Raw genomic sequence first — 12,282 nt, forward strand, 5'->3', positions numbered from 1 at the left:
CGCTGACCGACTCTGCAAAGGTTTCTTAGAAACAGCCTTTATTTCAGTTTTCTTTCTTTGCAATCTCATGGTGTTACTTAGCTCTTCACCCTCTGGGCGCTAGAGTTTATGGAAATATTCAGAGAACAAAAGTGACTGTTACACAGAATAGAAGTTATAGGGCTTTTTCCTGAAGTAGAAAAAGGCAAAATGAAAGGAAAAATGGGTTTTGGGTACAGAATAGGCAGAACTCAAGATACACCCCAACTCATACACACAAAGTGAATGCTGTGGAAATATGCACAGAGACTCCTTTTCAAATGACAGGACCACAGTTCCGCCATCAAATGTTTATCGATAACCTATTGTGTGGTAGGATATTCTGAAAGTTGGAATAACTAGCATCGTAGTCTGTTCCTAAATATTTTAGTCTTAATTAGTAAAGCATTTCAACTTTTTAATTCATTCCACCAATATATTTAGCACAGTTTGATTTCTTGGGAATATGCATGTGAACAAAAATTGACAGATCTCTGCCTCATAGAGCCCATGTTCTAGGAGGGATAAGAAAGAGAAACATGAACACAGTAAATAAGTAAATCGTAAAATTCATTAGAAGGTGACGAGTGCATAGGATGGCTAGAGGAAAATACTGAGCAAAGTGGAATGAGCGTGTTAAGAGGGTGGAGTGGGGGGAGGGATGGCAATACCAACAAGATGGTGGGGTTAGCCTTAATGATACCTGAGATTTGAACAGAGACTTGAAGGTCATGAGAGGTTAGCCGAGTGGCTAAAAGTAAGCAGCTGGAACACAGGACCCCTCTACCTCCCCCCGCCCCCCCCCAGACAAGCAAGAGTGAGCCCTTAGTGTTCCTGAAAGGAAGAGCAGGGAGGCCAGCTTGGCTGGAAAAGATGAATAGTAGAGGAGGAGGCTGGAGAAGAAACAGGAGCCACATCTTAATGGCTTCTTGTAAGCCACTGCAAGTCCTGTGACTTCTACTCTGACATGGGGAGCTAATGTAGGGTTGAAAACATAGAAGCAACATGACCTAATTGCCTTTTCTTTCTTTTTTTTTTTTTTAAATATTTTTTAATTTTTTAATTAGAGACAGAGGGAGAGACAGAGGGAGAGAGAGAGAGAGAAGCAGAGGGAGAAGCAGGCTCCCAAGGAGCAGGGAGCCCGATGCGGGACTTGATCCCAGGACCCCGGGATCATGACCTGAGCCGAAGGCAGATGCTTAACCATCTGAGCCACCCAGGCGCCCCTAATTGCCTTTTCTTAAAATATCACTTTGGTTCTTTGGTTGTTGTGTTGAGAATAGATTATAATAAGGCACAGGTAGAAGGAGGAAGACATCTTAAGATGATAACTCATTGCCATAATCCTTTTGAGAGACGATGAAGACTCTGACCAGAGTGGTAGCAGAGGAATTAGTGAAAAGTGGTTAGAGTTGACTACCTTCTATCGATAGGGCCAAACGCTCACATGTGATGGAAAGAGAAGCCAAGGATTACTCTAGTTTTTAGCCTGAATTAGTGAGAGATGGATTTGCCATCAACAGAGGCAAAAGGCTGAGAATGGGGCAGGCCTGGAGGGTGTTGGTATCAAGGGTTGTTTTGGTGCTGTTAAGTCGAGATGTTGATGTCCATGTGGAGGTAGAGATGCCCAAGACACAGCTGGATATGAGAGTCTGGATCTCCAAGAAGAGAGATCTGGGTAGAGCTAGACATCTAAATGCCATCCTCAAGTCATGACATTGGGTGAGATGTGACTGGAGTTAAGTGTAGAAACACAAGAGAAGAGGACCAAGTACTAAGCTCTGGGAAAAGAGGAAGAGCCAGTGAAGGACACTGAAAAGGAGCAGCCAGTAAGTTAGGAAACCCAAGAGTGTGAGGTCCTGGAAACAAGGAAAAAGGGATGACTAGCAGGGTCAAATGCCACTGATAGGTCAAGAAAGCAGAGAACTCAAAAATGACCATTAGATTTAGCCACATGGAGGTCATTAGTAACCCTAATGAGAATAGTTCAGTGTGGCAATTTAAAAATAATAGGCATTTGGGGATGCCTGGGTGGCTCAGTCAGTTAAGTGTCTGCCTTTGGCTCAGGTCATAATCCCAGGGTCCTGGGATCTAGCCGTGCTTCTACCTCTGTCTGCCGCTCTCACTGCTTGTGCTCTCTTTCTCTGTCTCTGACAAATAAATAAATAAAATCTTTTAAAAAATTAAAAATAATAGGCATTTTATTTTTAGATTATGTTTCTCATATAATTCATTAACAAAATACCTTTATTTTTCTTCTCATTCTCTATCATATTCAAGTAGATAGCCCCTGAGGAACTTCAGTATGTTTAAGGGCTTTGCAGTCCTGATTACCTTGATTTAGATTCTGGTTTTTGTTTTCTAGCTGCGGGTCCTTAAGCAAATTTTGTAATCTCTCTAAATCTCCTCCCTTATAAAATGGGGATAATATATAACTTATAGGTGGGATACACTGGTGTGAGGACTTAAATGAGATTAAAAAAATACATAGATATACACACAGCAAAGCATTAAAATCTGTAGCTGTTACTGTTGAAGGTGATGGTGGCAGAGAACAAAATTAGAGATGAAGATGCATCTTGCATTTTAAAATCATTTTAAGGGGCGCCTGAGTGGCTCAGTTAGTTGGGCGCCTGCCTTCAGCTTGGGTCATGATCCCAGGGTCCTGGGATCAAGCCCCACTTTGGGCTCCTTGCTCAGCAGGGAGTCTGCTTCTCCCTTTCCTTCTGTCCCTGCTCATGCTCTCACGCTCGCGCTCTCAAATAAATAAAATCTAAAAAAAAACCTTCTGTTTAAAAAAATAAATAAAATAATTTTAAGCATTGGGAGCTGTATTTAAGTTTGTTGCCCCCTTCTGGATTGTTTTGGAGGGGAAAAAAAAATCTTTCCTGAGTGGACAGTTAAAAATGTAACCTTTATGGAAACAGGTCTTTATGGGTCTAAAAAATTACTGAGACGAGGCAGAAGTCAGTTTTACTTTCTAGTTGAAATTTTCTAGGATTCACCACAAACATGTGGAGTTATTAACAGAGAGCCGCTGCTCAGCCATTTTTGGCGACAGAACTTTGGAGGGGCATTTCTCCTTGTTGGGCCCCAGATTCGCATGTGCATTTGAGGGGATTGGACAGTTTCATCTCTAAGGCCTCTTTCAGCCCTGACATTCCGAGATACTGTGACTTGAGCCCTCTGCTGTACATATGAGCATACCATAATATGTACATATGTACATACCATAATAATGGTATGGATACACTGGGCTTTATAGCAATTTACAAGAAGATATTTTCTACTGCAATAGTGCCTTGAAGTTTTCAAAGATAAGTTGTTAACAAAGGTATTTATTATAGAACCATGGGAAATAAGGTCCTAAGATTAAAATAACTTACCCTAAACCATAAAAGGTAGAACTCAGAATAAATGCCTAAAATGACAGTTGCCTCTTTTATTTCTAGGCCCTCCGTTAGCCTGTTACTGGCACTAGTTCACAAGGAAAGGAAGCCCTAGAAAAGTCACTTATTGAATTTATTGTTTTAAGACAAGTTTACTACTACTAATATAGCAAGAAAAAGGAGAATTTGTCCTACTTTTAAGACCTCCAAAGGACAGCTGGGACTCCTTGCAGTTAAGTTCAATCACCTTCTTTACAAGCATGTTTTTTTTTTTTTAAGATTTTATTTATTTATTTGAGAGAGAGAGAGAGCATGCAGGAGCAGGGAGAGAAGGAGACTCCCCACTGAGCAAGGACTGGACGTGGGACTGGATCCCAGGACTCTGGGATCAATGACCTGAGCTGAAGGCAGATGGTTAACCGACTGAGCTACCCAGGAGCCCCTACAAGCATATTTTAAATCTCTGTATTCTGAGGCGGTTTGTTTTTTTCTTTTTTTCACCCCCTTGTAAATACAGAAGAGCAGATTTATCTTCTAGGTAATACGTTGTTTTCTTTTATGGGGAAAATAATTCTTAGATTTTTTAGCTTTCACTTACTCTTCTTTATCCTGAAAATATCTGCAACATTTATAACTTTCTTACACATTCTTTCAACGTCCCCTGTGGCCAGAGCAGTGTTTTGGACTTCTTCCCCTTCATGGGGGCTCTTTACACCTGTTCCATTCCGGGAGACTACCAGAGAACACTGGCTTTCATTTCGGAAATTTCACATTTTATTTCCACAGACATGTCATTTGGCTTGCTCTAATCTGCTTTATATTCCGTGAACATACAGTACCTCAGACTTGTTTCCTCCCAGTGACTAACTGAAACAACTGACTTCCCCAATATTTCCACTCTGTGGACAGCCAAGCCTTCTTACCTAGAGCTCTTTCTCATCTTTCCCATAACGAGGAACCATTCCCTCTGTTCCCTGCCCTGCCCCCACCCCTTTAGGACAGACAGGTTAAGTTCTCTTGCAGAAGATTAAAAGGAGCTACTGTACTCAAATTCTTCAATTATTTACATTATTATTCTAGTAAGTGGACCATAACCTGGAGTCTGGAAACCTTCCCTATTTATAGCAATGTTTATTTAATAATTTTATTTATTCATGTACCTAAAGAGCACCCAGGCAGCCCAAAGTGAAAGGCCCCTGAGAGTTTTCTTTCCTTGTGATTATAAGTTCTTGCCAGCCGCTGAGAGAGTAAGGGATTTACTCGGAGACTATGAATCTCAGGATAATCTTTCCCTTTTCCTTCTTCTGGTATCTCTCTACCTGCCCCCTCCCCCTCCTCCCAGGACACAGAGCCAACCATTTTTAGGTGCACGAATTATTTGTCTTTTTCCTACATAATTGGTACAGTAGTACTGCATCCCAGGGAATATCAGTGATTCAATTATACACAGTTGGGAAACTTAAAGGTGAATCAGTCTCATGTTTTTTAGGTAGTTAGTTTAACTTGGCTGAAAGCATTCGGCCTTTCAAGTCAGTGGGCTTCTCCCTAATTTGAACCCCTTATGCTTTTGTACTAGTCCCCCTACTCATTGGTCTGCCAGAGCCAATCGTTAGAGTTTCAGGAATTTTGTGAACCGGTTGGACATCATGTGGGGAGCTTGAAATCAGCAGTGGTGGCTATATTTACACCATGGAAATAAATCATTGAACACCACAAATTAGGCTCTCACCCCACTCCCGGCTGGTTGTTAAATAGGTACACACACCAATTGGACTGCCCCTATTTCCACACTAGTCCAAATCAGGCCATTTCTCTTAGCTCTTTTACTCCAGGCATAACAAGGTCTACCTATCCTCCTACCCCCAGCCCCCAATCTCAGAGCTTGGTTCATTCTCTGGCTTCAGGCTGAATCCTCTCCCCACAGCCAACCAAAGCCCAAAAGCCCAGCCTGGCTTCTCCTCCCAATTTGGCCTTTCCGGACTATGAAAGGGTTACCTCCAGCCCTCCGATCCCAATCAACTCATTCTTTCCCAATCCTTTTATTTCTTGGGTTATAAAAGTCCCCAACTCCTTTACTGCCCTCCCCAGCATCTCCACCAACTAGTACCAGGGTTACCATCTGGGCTTTCATCTTCAGACCAAGGAGTTTACATGCTTTAACTTTTTATTCTTCACAACAATCCTATGAGGTAGGGACGCTTGTTACTCCATTTTACAGAAGAGGAAACTGAGGCTCATGGGATTAAATAACTTATCTAAAGTCACACACTGGCCCACGCTGTCTTCAGTCTGGCATTCCTCTCTGGGATCCTCACCCCTTTCCTCAGGAGGTCAGTTTTAGGACTCTCATTTCTGAACCACTGTTTTCTCTCCAAAAACATTAATATAGAACCACTTTTATATCTACAACTTCAATTACATGTTTATTTCCCCAAATCATCCAAACCTGGAATGATCCCCAAACCTTTCAATTACAAGACACAGTGAAGCCTGGTACAGAGTTCTAAAATTATGTGGGCCTGTACTCACCGGCCTTTACTTGTATAGCACTTGGCTATTTTGACCCTCTAGCCCATGTACTTTCTCCTCACCCTCCAGCATACTTTGTTCCAATAGAGTCAGGAATATAAGCTATTTAGAAACCCCAAAAGGTCTTTGCTTCTTTCTGATAATCAAGAGTTCCTCATTTTAGATTACATACTTCTTTGTTTTGGTAAGTTGTGGTCCCTGCTGACCTTGTAAATGGATTATGTGGAACAGCCTGTAACTACAAAAATCAACTTGCTTACCCTGTTCCTTCAGCAGCTCGGTTTATTTGTACCGAACCCAAGGGACAGAGCCCACTTCATGTTATTGTGGGAAAAGAAAAAGAGAAGGAAAGAATTCTTTGCGCTCAAAACAAAGAAATTTTACATTAAGAATGCTCTTCCCCTTTACTATGCCTGAAATGACTGAGAGTAAACCAAAGTTGTTCCAAGGGAAAAAAAGAAACCTGGAATGTAGGTCACCTAACAAGCCATGAAACCTGTTGCCTCGATGCTGGTTTGCTTAGTTGCATTAGGGGTTTGGGGGGTGGTTCAAGGCCTCTGGTCAGGGCCCAGACAGCCTGCAATGGACTGAATGTTGTTGTGCCCCCAAATTCATATGCCGAAATCCCAACCTCCACTGTGATGGAAAGAGGAGGTGGGGCTTCTGGAGGTAATTAGGTCATGAGGTGGAGTCCTTGTGAATGGGGTTAGTGACCTTACAAAAGGACCCCCGAGAGCTCTCTTGTTATATGAGGACACAACAACAAAATGGTAGTCTGCAACCCAGAAAACAGTCCTCCCCAGAACTCAGCCATGCTGGCATGTAGAACTCAGACTTCCAGCCACCACAACTGTGAAATAAATTTCTGTTGTTTGTTAGCCATTCAGTTTATGGTATTTTGCCAGCCTAACCCCAAGCACATGGTTAAGGAAGCCAAAAGAAGACAAAGTCCAGGTGTCAAAGAAAGTAATGGTTACTTACTTAGTAAGTAAGTATTAGTCGTTCTGACCTCCAGAGACAAGGACAAAATAAAACACACAAGGAAAGACATGGGGCGGGGGATGGTTAGGGAAAGTAAAGATTAAAATAACAAAATACTGAAGTAAGGACTTTACTGACTCCTCAGTAACAACGGTGTAAACTCTCAGAGCCATTACGACTACTAGGAACTGGGAATTCTGGTTTCTAGTGTGATTAAACAGCACGGCCTTTAGCAGGGTCCCTAGCTGTATTGTGACTGAGTTTCCCCATCTGCAGTGTGAGGATAAATACCTGCTCTCGAACCAGCCTTCTAAACAGATCACTGGATTGGGATTTGGGAGATCTGGATGTTAGTTATAGCATAACTGACTGAGTGAGTAGCCTCTAAAGATTCCTTATATAATGCAGTCATTAAAGATTTTATTTATTTATTTGACAGAGAGAGAGAGACAGCGAGAGAGTGAATATAAGCAGCGGGAGTGGGAGAAGCAGGCTTCCTGCTGAACAGGGAACCTGATGCGGGGCTCGATCCCAGGACCCTGGGATCATGACCTGAGCTGAAGGCAGACGCTTAATGACTGAGCCACCCAGGCGCCCCTGCAGTCATTTTACATAGTACTCTGAAAACATAAAGATCATCTAGAAAAGCAAAATTACACGATTCTTTCTTTTCTTCAATATATATCTCTTTGGTCTCTAGTATGTATTAGGTATTGCACTAGAAGCTGAGGACAAGACAAAGCCCCTCATAGAGTTCATATTGCCTTTGGGGAAGGGACACAATGTTGGCAGAAAAATAAAGCCAAGTGAGAAGGTTAGAGAGTAATGAGGAGCGCTCTTCTACCTGACGTGGCAAAGGTCTCTCTGATTTGGAGGAAGAACTGAACCACATAGGTGTCTGGAAGAAGAGCAGTCTAGGCCAAGGGAATGGCTAAAGCAGTGTGAGTAAGGGAAAAAAAGCAATAGAAGATAGTCAGAGACAGAGTGGGGCCCAGATTATGTAGGTCCTTAGAGGCCATGTAAGGAATTTGGCTTTTCCTCTGAGTGAGACTGGAAGTTGTTGGAGGATTCTAAGCAAGTCACGGCACGATTAGACCTTTGTTTTAACAGGGTCCCTCTGGCCTCTACGCTCAGGATAGACTGTAGGGAGGCAAAAATGGAAGAAGGCAACCAGTTAAGTGGCCCCAATAATAATCTGGGCAGGAGCCCAGGGTGGTAGCAGAGGAGATGGTGAGAAGTGGCCAGATTCTGAATAGGAGAGGAGGTTTTGATGGATTAGATGTGGGTTGTGAGAAAAAAAAGAATCAATAATGACTCCAAGCCTTTGGAACTGAACAACTGGGAAAATGGAGTGGATGTCAAGATGAGGAATGCTTTGGGAGGAGCGGGTTCAAGGGTGATGAGGAGAAGGGAGACCAGGGCTTGCTTTGGACATGTTGAGTGTGAAATACCTGTTAGGCATCCAAGTGGGGAACAGAAGTAGGGAGTGAATCAATACGCATAAGGATCCCATGGTGGGAAGGGACCAAAACTTCCAACCTAGAGTCTCAAAGAAAAATTTTTTTAAGATTTTATTATTTTTTTTAATAAATCTTTTTTTTTAAAGATTTTATTTATTTATTTGACAGAGAGAGACACAGCAAGAGAGGGAACACAAGCAGGGGGAGTGAGGGAGGGAGGGAGAAGCAGGCTTCCCCCGGAGCAGGGAGCCCGATGTGGGCTCGATCCCAGGACCCTGGGATCATGACCTGAGCCAAAGGTAGACGCTTAACGACTGAGCCACCCAGGCACTCCTTAAGATTTTATTTTTAAGTAATCTCTACATCCAACATGGGGCTCAAACTCACAGCCCCAAAATCAATAACTGCATGATCCACCAACTGAGCCAGCCAGGCACCCTTGGATCTTCATATTTCTATATTAGGGAATCCAGTCTGGGTAGACAAGAAGTACCTGACAACAGCCCAGTGGCAGAAAAGGACACTGAGACCCAAAACAAAATCACCTTGAAGAAAGCAGTCTAGGCTAGTGGTGTAGTTTAAAACAAGGCCCCGGGATGCCTGAGTGGCTCAGTCAGTTAAGCGTCTGCCTTCGGCTCAGGTCATGATCCTAGCGACCTGGGATTGAGTCCCGCGTGGGGCTCCCTGCTCAGCTGGGAGCCTGCTTCTCCCTCTCCCTCTGCTGCTCCCCCTCCTTGTGCTCTGTCTCTGACAAATAAATAAATACATTCTTTAAAAATAAATAAATAGGGCGCCTGAGTGGCTCAGTTGGTTAAGCGACTGCCTTCAGCTCAGGTCATGATCCTGGAGTCCCGGGATCGAGTCCTGCATCGGGCTCCCTGCTCAGCAGGGGTCTGCTTCTCCCTCTGACGCTCTTCCCTCGTGCTCTCTATCTCTCATTCTCTCTCTCTCAAATAAATAAATAAATTCTTTAAAAATAAATAAATAAAACAAAACAAGGCCCCAAGTATTGATGTGGGACCACAGATTGTGCTCCTGCATAAACTGGAACTGGAGACTGGAAGCCCATTAGAGCCTAGCCATCCAAGCGTGTGTGTGTGTGTGTGTGTGTGTGTGTGTGTGTGTGTGTGTGTGTGAGAGAGAGAGAGAGAGAGAGAGAGAGAGAGAGAGAGAACCTGGCCTGGGAGAGCTGGTTCCCATTCGATGCCTGGAGGGGGACCACAACCACTCTGCCTCACTCCCCCATGTCCCAGTTTGGAATCTGTAAACCTCCTAAGATTTTGGACAGTTTGCAAGCGATCCTAATAGGAGGACGAGCAAGCTTTGAGAAGCGTTCACAGTGTAGAAATTGGTGTGTCGTTGGATCAGGAGGAGTGAGGGACAACAAGGCTTTGAGTTTTCTATCTCTGGAGCCTGGGCTGGTCATCGTGATAGGAAATACCAGAGTGGGGGGTTACTTATATTTATTTTTTTGACATAAGGCTGAAGTAAGATTGTTTTTGGCTTTCCTGTAGAGAGTTCTGGATACCTTCAGAACCCGTAAATTGCGAGGGCTAGTTAAGTAAGTATTAAGTGGTGAGTATGGGGATGTGGAGCTCCAGAGGAGCTTGAGGGTACCATTGTTGTAGGGCTTGTCGTGGCAAACACTAGTAAAATTTCTATGTGATCAACCTTGTAATCCATGTAAATTATATACGTTAACCCATATAAGAAGCTTATTGTGTTTTCCACCTTTACGAGACACAGGAAATTCAGATACTCTCTCAGCTTCCTCAAAGACTTCAACTTCTCACATCCTTCTCTGCCGTATGATTTCTTTTACCCATCTCTTTTACTCATTTCCCAAGGCAACCAGCCACTCCCAACCTCTTCTATGTCCTTTAAACTCCTAATCTACTCTTACCTGTTCACTCATAGCAGATAACCTAGATTCCTAATTTAGTGATAGGATTAAGGGATCTCACCTGAGCTCCAACAGCTTTGATCCCATCCTCAACAAAATGTCTCTGCTTCTTTATTGTTCCTGATATTATCCGTTCTCTTATCTCATTAGGGTCCCCTCCAATTTTATTAACACTAATCCCATGCACTTGTGCCCTAGTTTTTATTCCTGCGCACAGCCCCTAGGATCTTGATAAATAACCCCTTTTTCTTGACCCTTCACTCTTTGTCTACACAAATTCGGACAAATTAGGACTAAACCACACAGTGTCGTTTCCTGCTTGAGTTACTACCCTAGATCTCGTCCCTTTTAGTCACACTTGTGCTTTTCTTTCCATCCTCCCATACACTCCTTAGCTCTAATAAGCATCCCCACCCCTACTGCCCCCTCATCACGATTTCAATTTTAACCATCCCAGGATCCAATCACCACCTCCACCTTTCCAGCAAGAGGAAGCCAATTCCAACAAAGCTTCTTTAGTGGGACTGACAAGCCATTGACCCTTCCACCTTTTTCCTGTCCTTTACCCCCTTGTGTCCTCCCATCCCTCCTTTCATGGTCCATCACTATAATCATACTCTTGCTTACACCTGCAACTCCCTTGCTCCATTTTCTTTGTTGTGCTCACTTAGCAAAACCTCAAACCTGATTAAATCTAACCCTGCCTACCCTGTGCCTGCAGGCATGGCTGTGGCATGCTGACAGAGCCATTTATAATTCATGACTAGGAACCTCCAGTGGGCCTTACGTTGCTCACAGGTCATAGTGTATTTCCCTTAGTCTCTTCACCTTCCCACTCTCCAAAAAGTCTCTTGATATCTTCTTCACAACACTCAACCCCCCCAAATTTCCTCCCCATTCCCACTCTCAGTTCATAACTTTGCATCCTGAGAAAATAAATGCAATCAGAAGAGACTGTCCACAAACCCTCACCAACTGTTAAAATATAACTTTCAAAAAGTTAAAATTATGACTCATACAAATATAGAATAAACATATGGCTATGATTTATTAACTAAGAAACCAAAAAAAAAAAAAAGGAAGGAAGGAAGATAAAGCTGTTGCAAAGAACATTTGAGGAATAGGAGTTGATATATTTCATCAGGAGACGTGTTTATAAATATTCGAATAAGACTGCTAGGTTAGATGCAAAAGCGGTTAATGCCCTACGAGGCAAAAAAACAAAACAAACAACAACAACTAAAAAAACCCCAAACCCCAGGACCTGTGAGGTTCTCTATTCCCCAGGTCAGAAGTAATTTACATTTCTGTCACACAAGAACTGTTTGCACCGTTCTAAGTTTTCTGTAAAAACAGAATTGCAAAATATCCTCACCAATGGTAAATAGAAAGTGAAGCAAAGGTACCTGCCCCACTAAAGTAAGGTAATCCCCAGAAGGCCTGCTCGAGCTCACATGAGTACAGCTAAAAAAGATACCCAGTAATCCTGTTTGCCTATTTCCAAATTTGGGATGACTTTTCTTAACAAGCTACCTGTTTGTGACTTAACCCATGTATTCTTGCCTGTCTTCTAGCTACTAACCTGTCCATGTTCTCATTCAAGGCCAGTCTTTCCACTTGGATATTACGTCCCATCTTTGCTTATCCAAGGATAGTAGTCTAGTGATTCTCTTTTCTGTCTCCTGCATCAATTTCCCCCCTCTATTCATTGTTTTCTTTTAGTATAAAGACATATTCTTCCATCTCCGAAACGACCTCCTTTGATGTCACTTCTGCCTATGGCTACCATCCCATTTTTCTCCTCATCTTGAAAGCAAAGAACTGGGCGCCTGGGTGGCTCAGTTGGTTAAGCGACTGCCTTCGGCTCAGGTCATGATCCTGGAGTCCCAGGATTGAGTCCTGCGTCGGGCTCCCTGCTGAGCAGGGAGTCTGCTTCTCCCTCTGACCCTCCCCCTCTCATGCTCTATCTCATTCTCTCTCTCAAATAAATAAATAAAATCTT

The sequence above is a fragment of the Callorhinus ursinus genome, unplaced genomic scaffold (genome assembly GCF_003265705.2).
Source record: "Callorhinus ursinus isolate GAN/ISIS: 27379988/994484 unplaced genomic scaffold, GSC_fseal_2.0 scaffold44, whole genome shotgun sequence".
Taxonomy (NCBI): domain Eukaryota; kingdom Metazoa; phylum Chordata; class Mammalia; order Carnivora; family Otariidae; genus Callorhinus; species Callorhinus ursinus.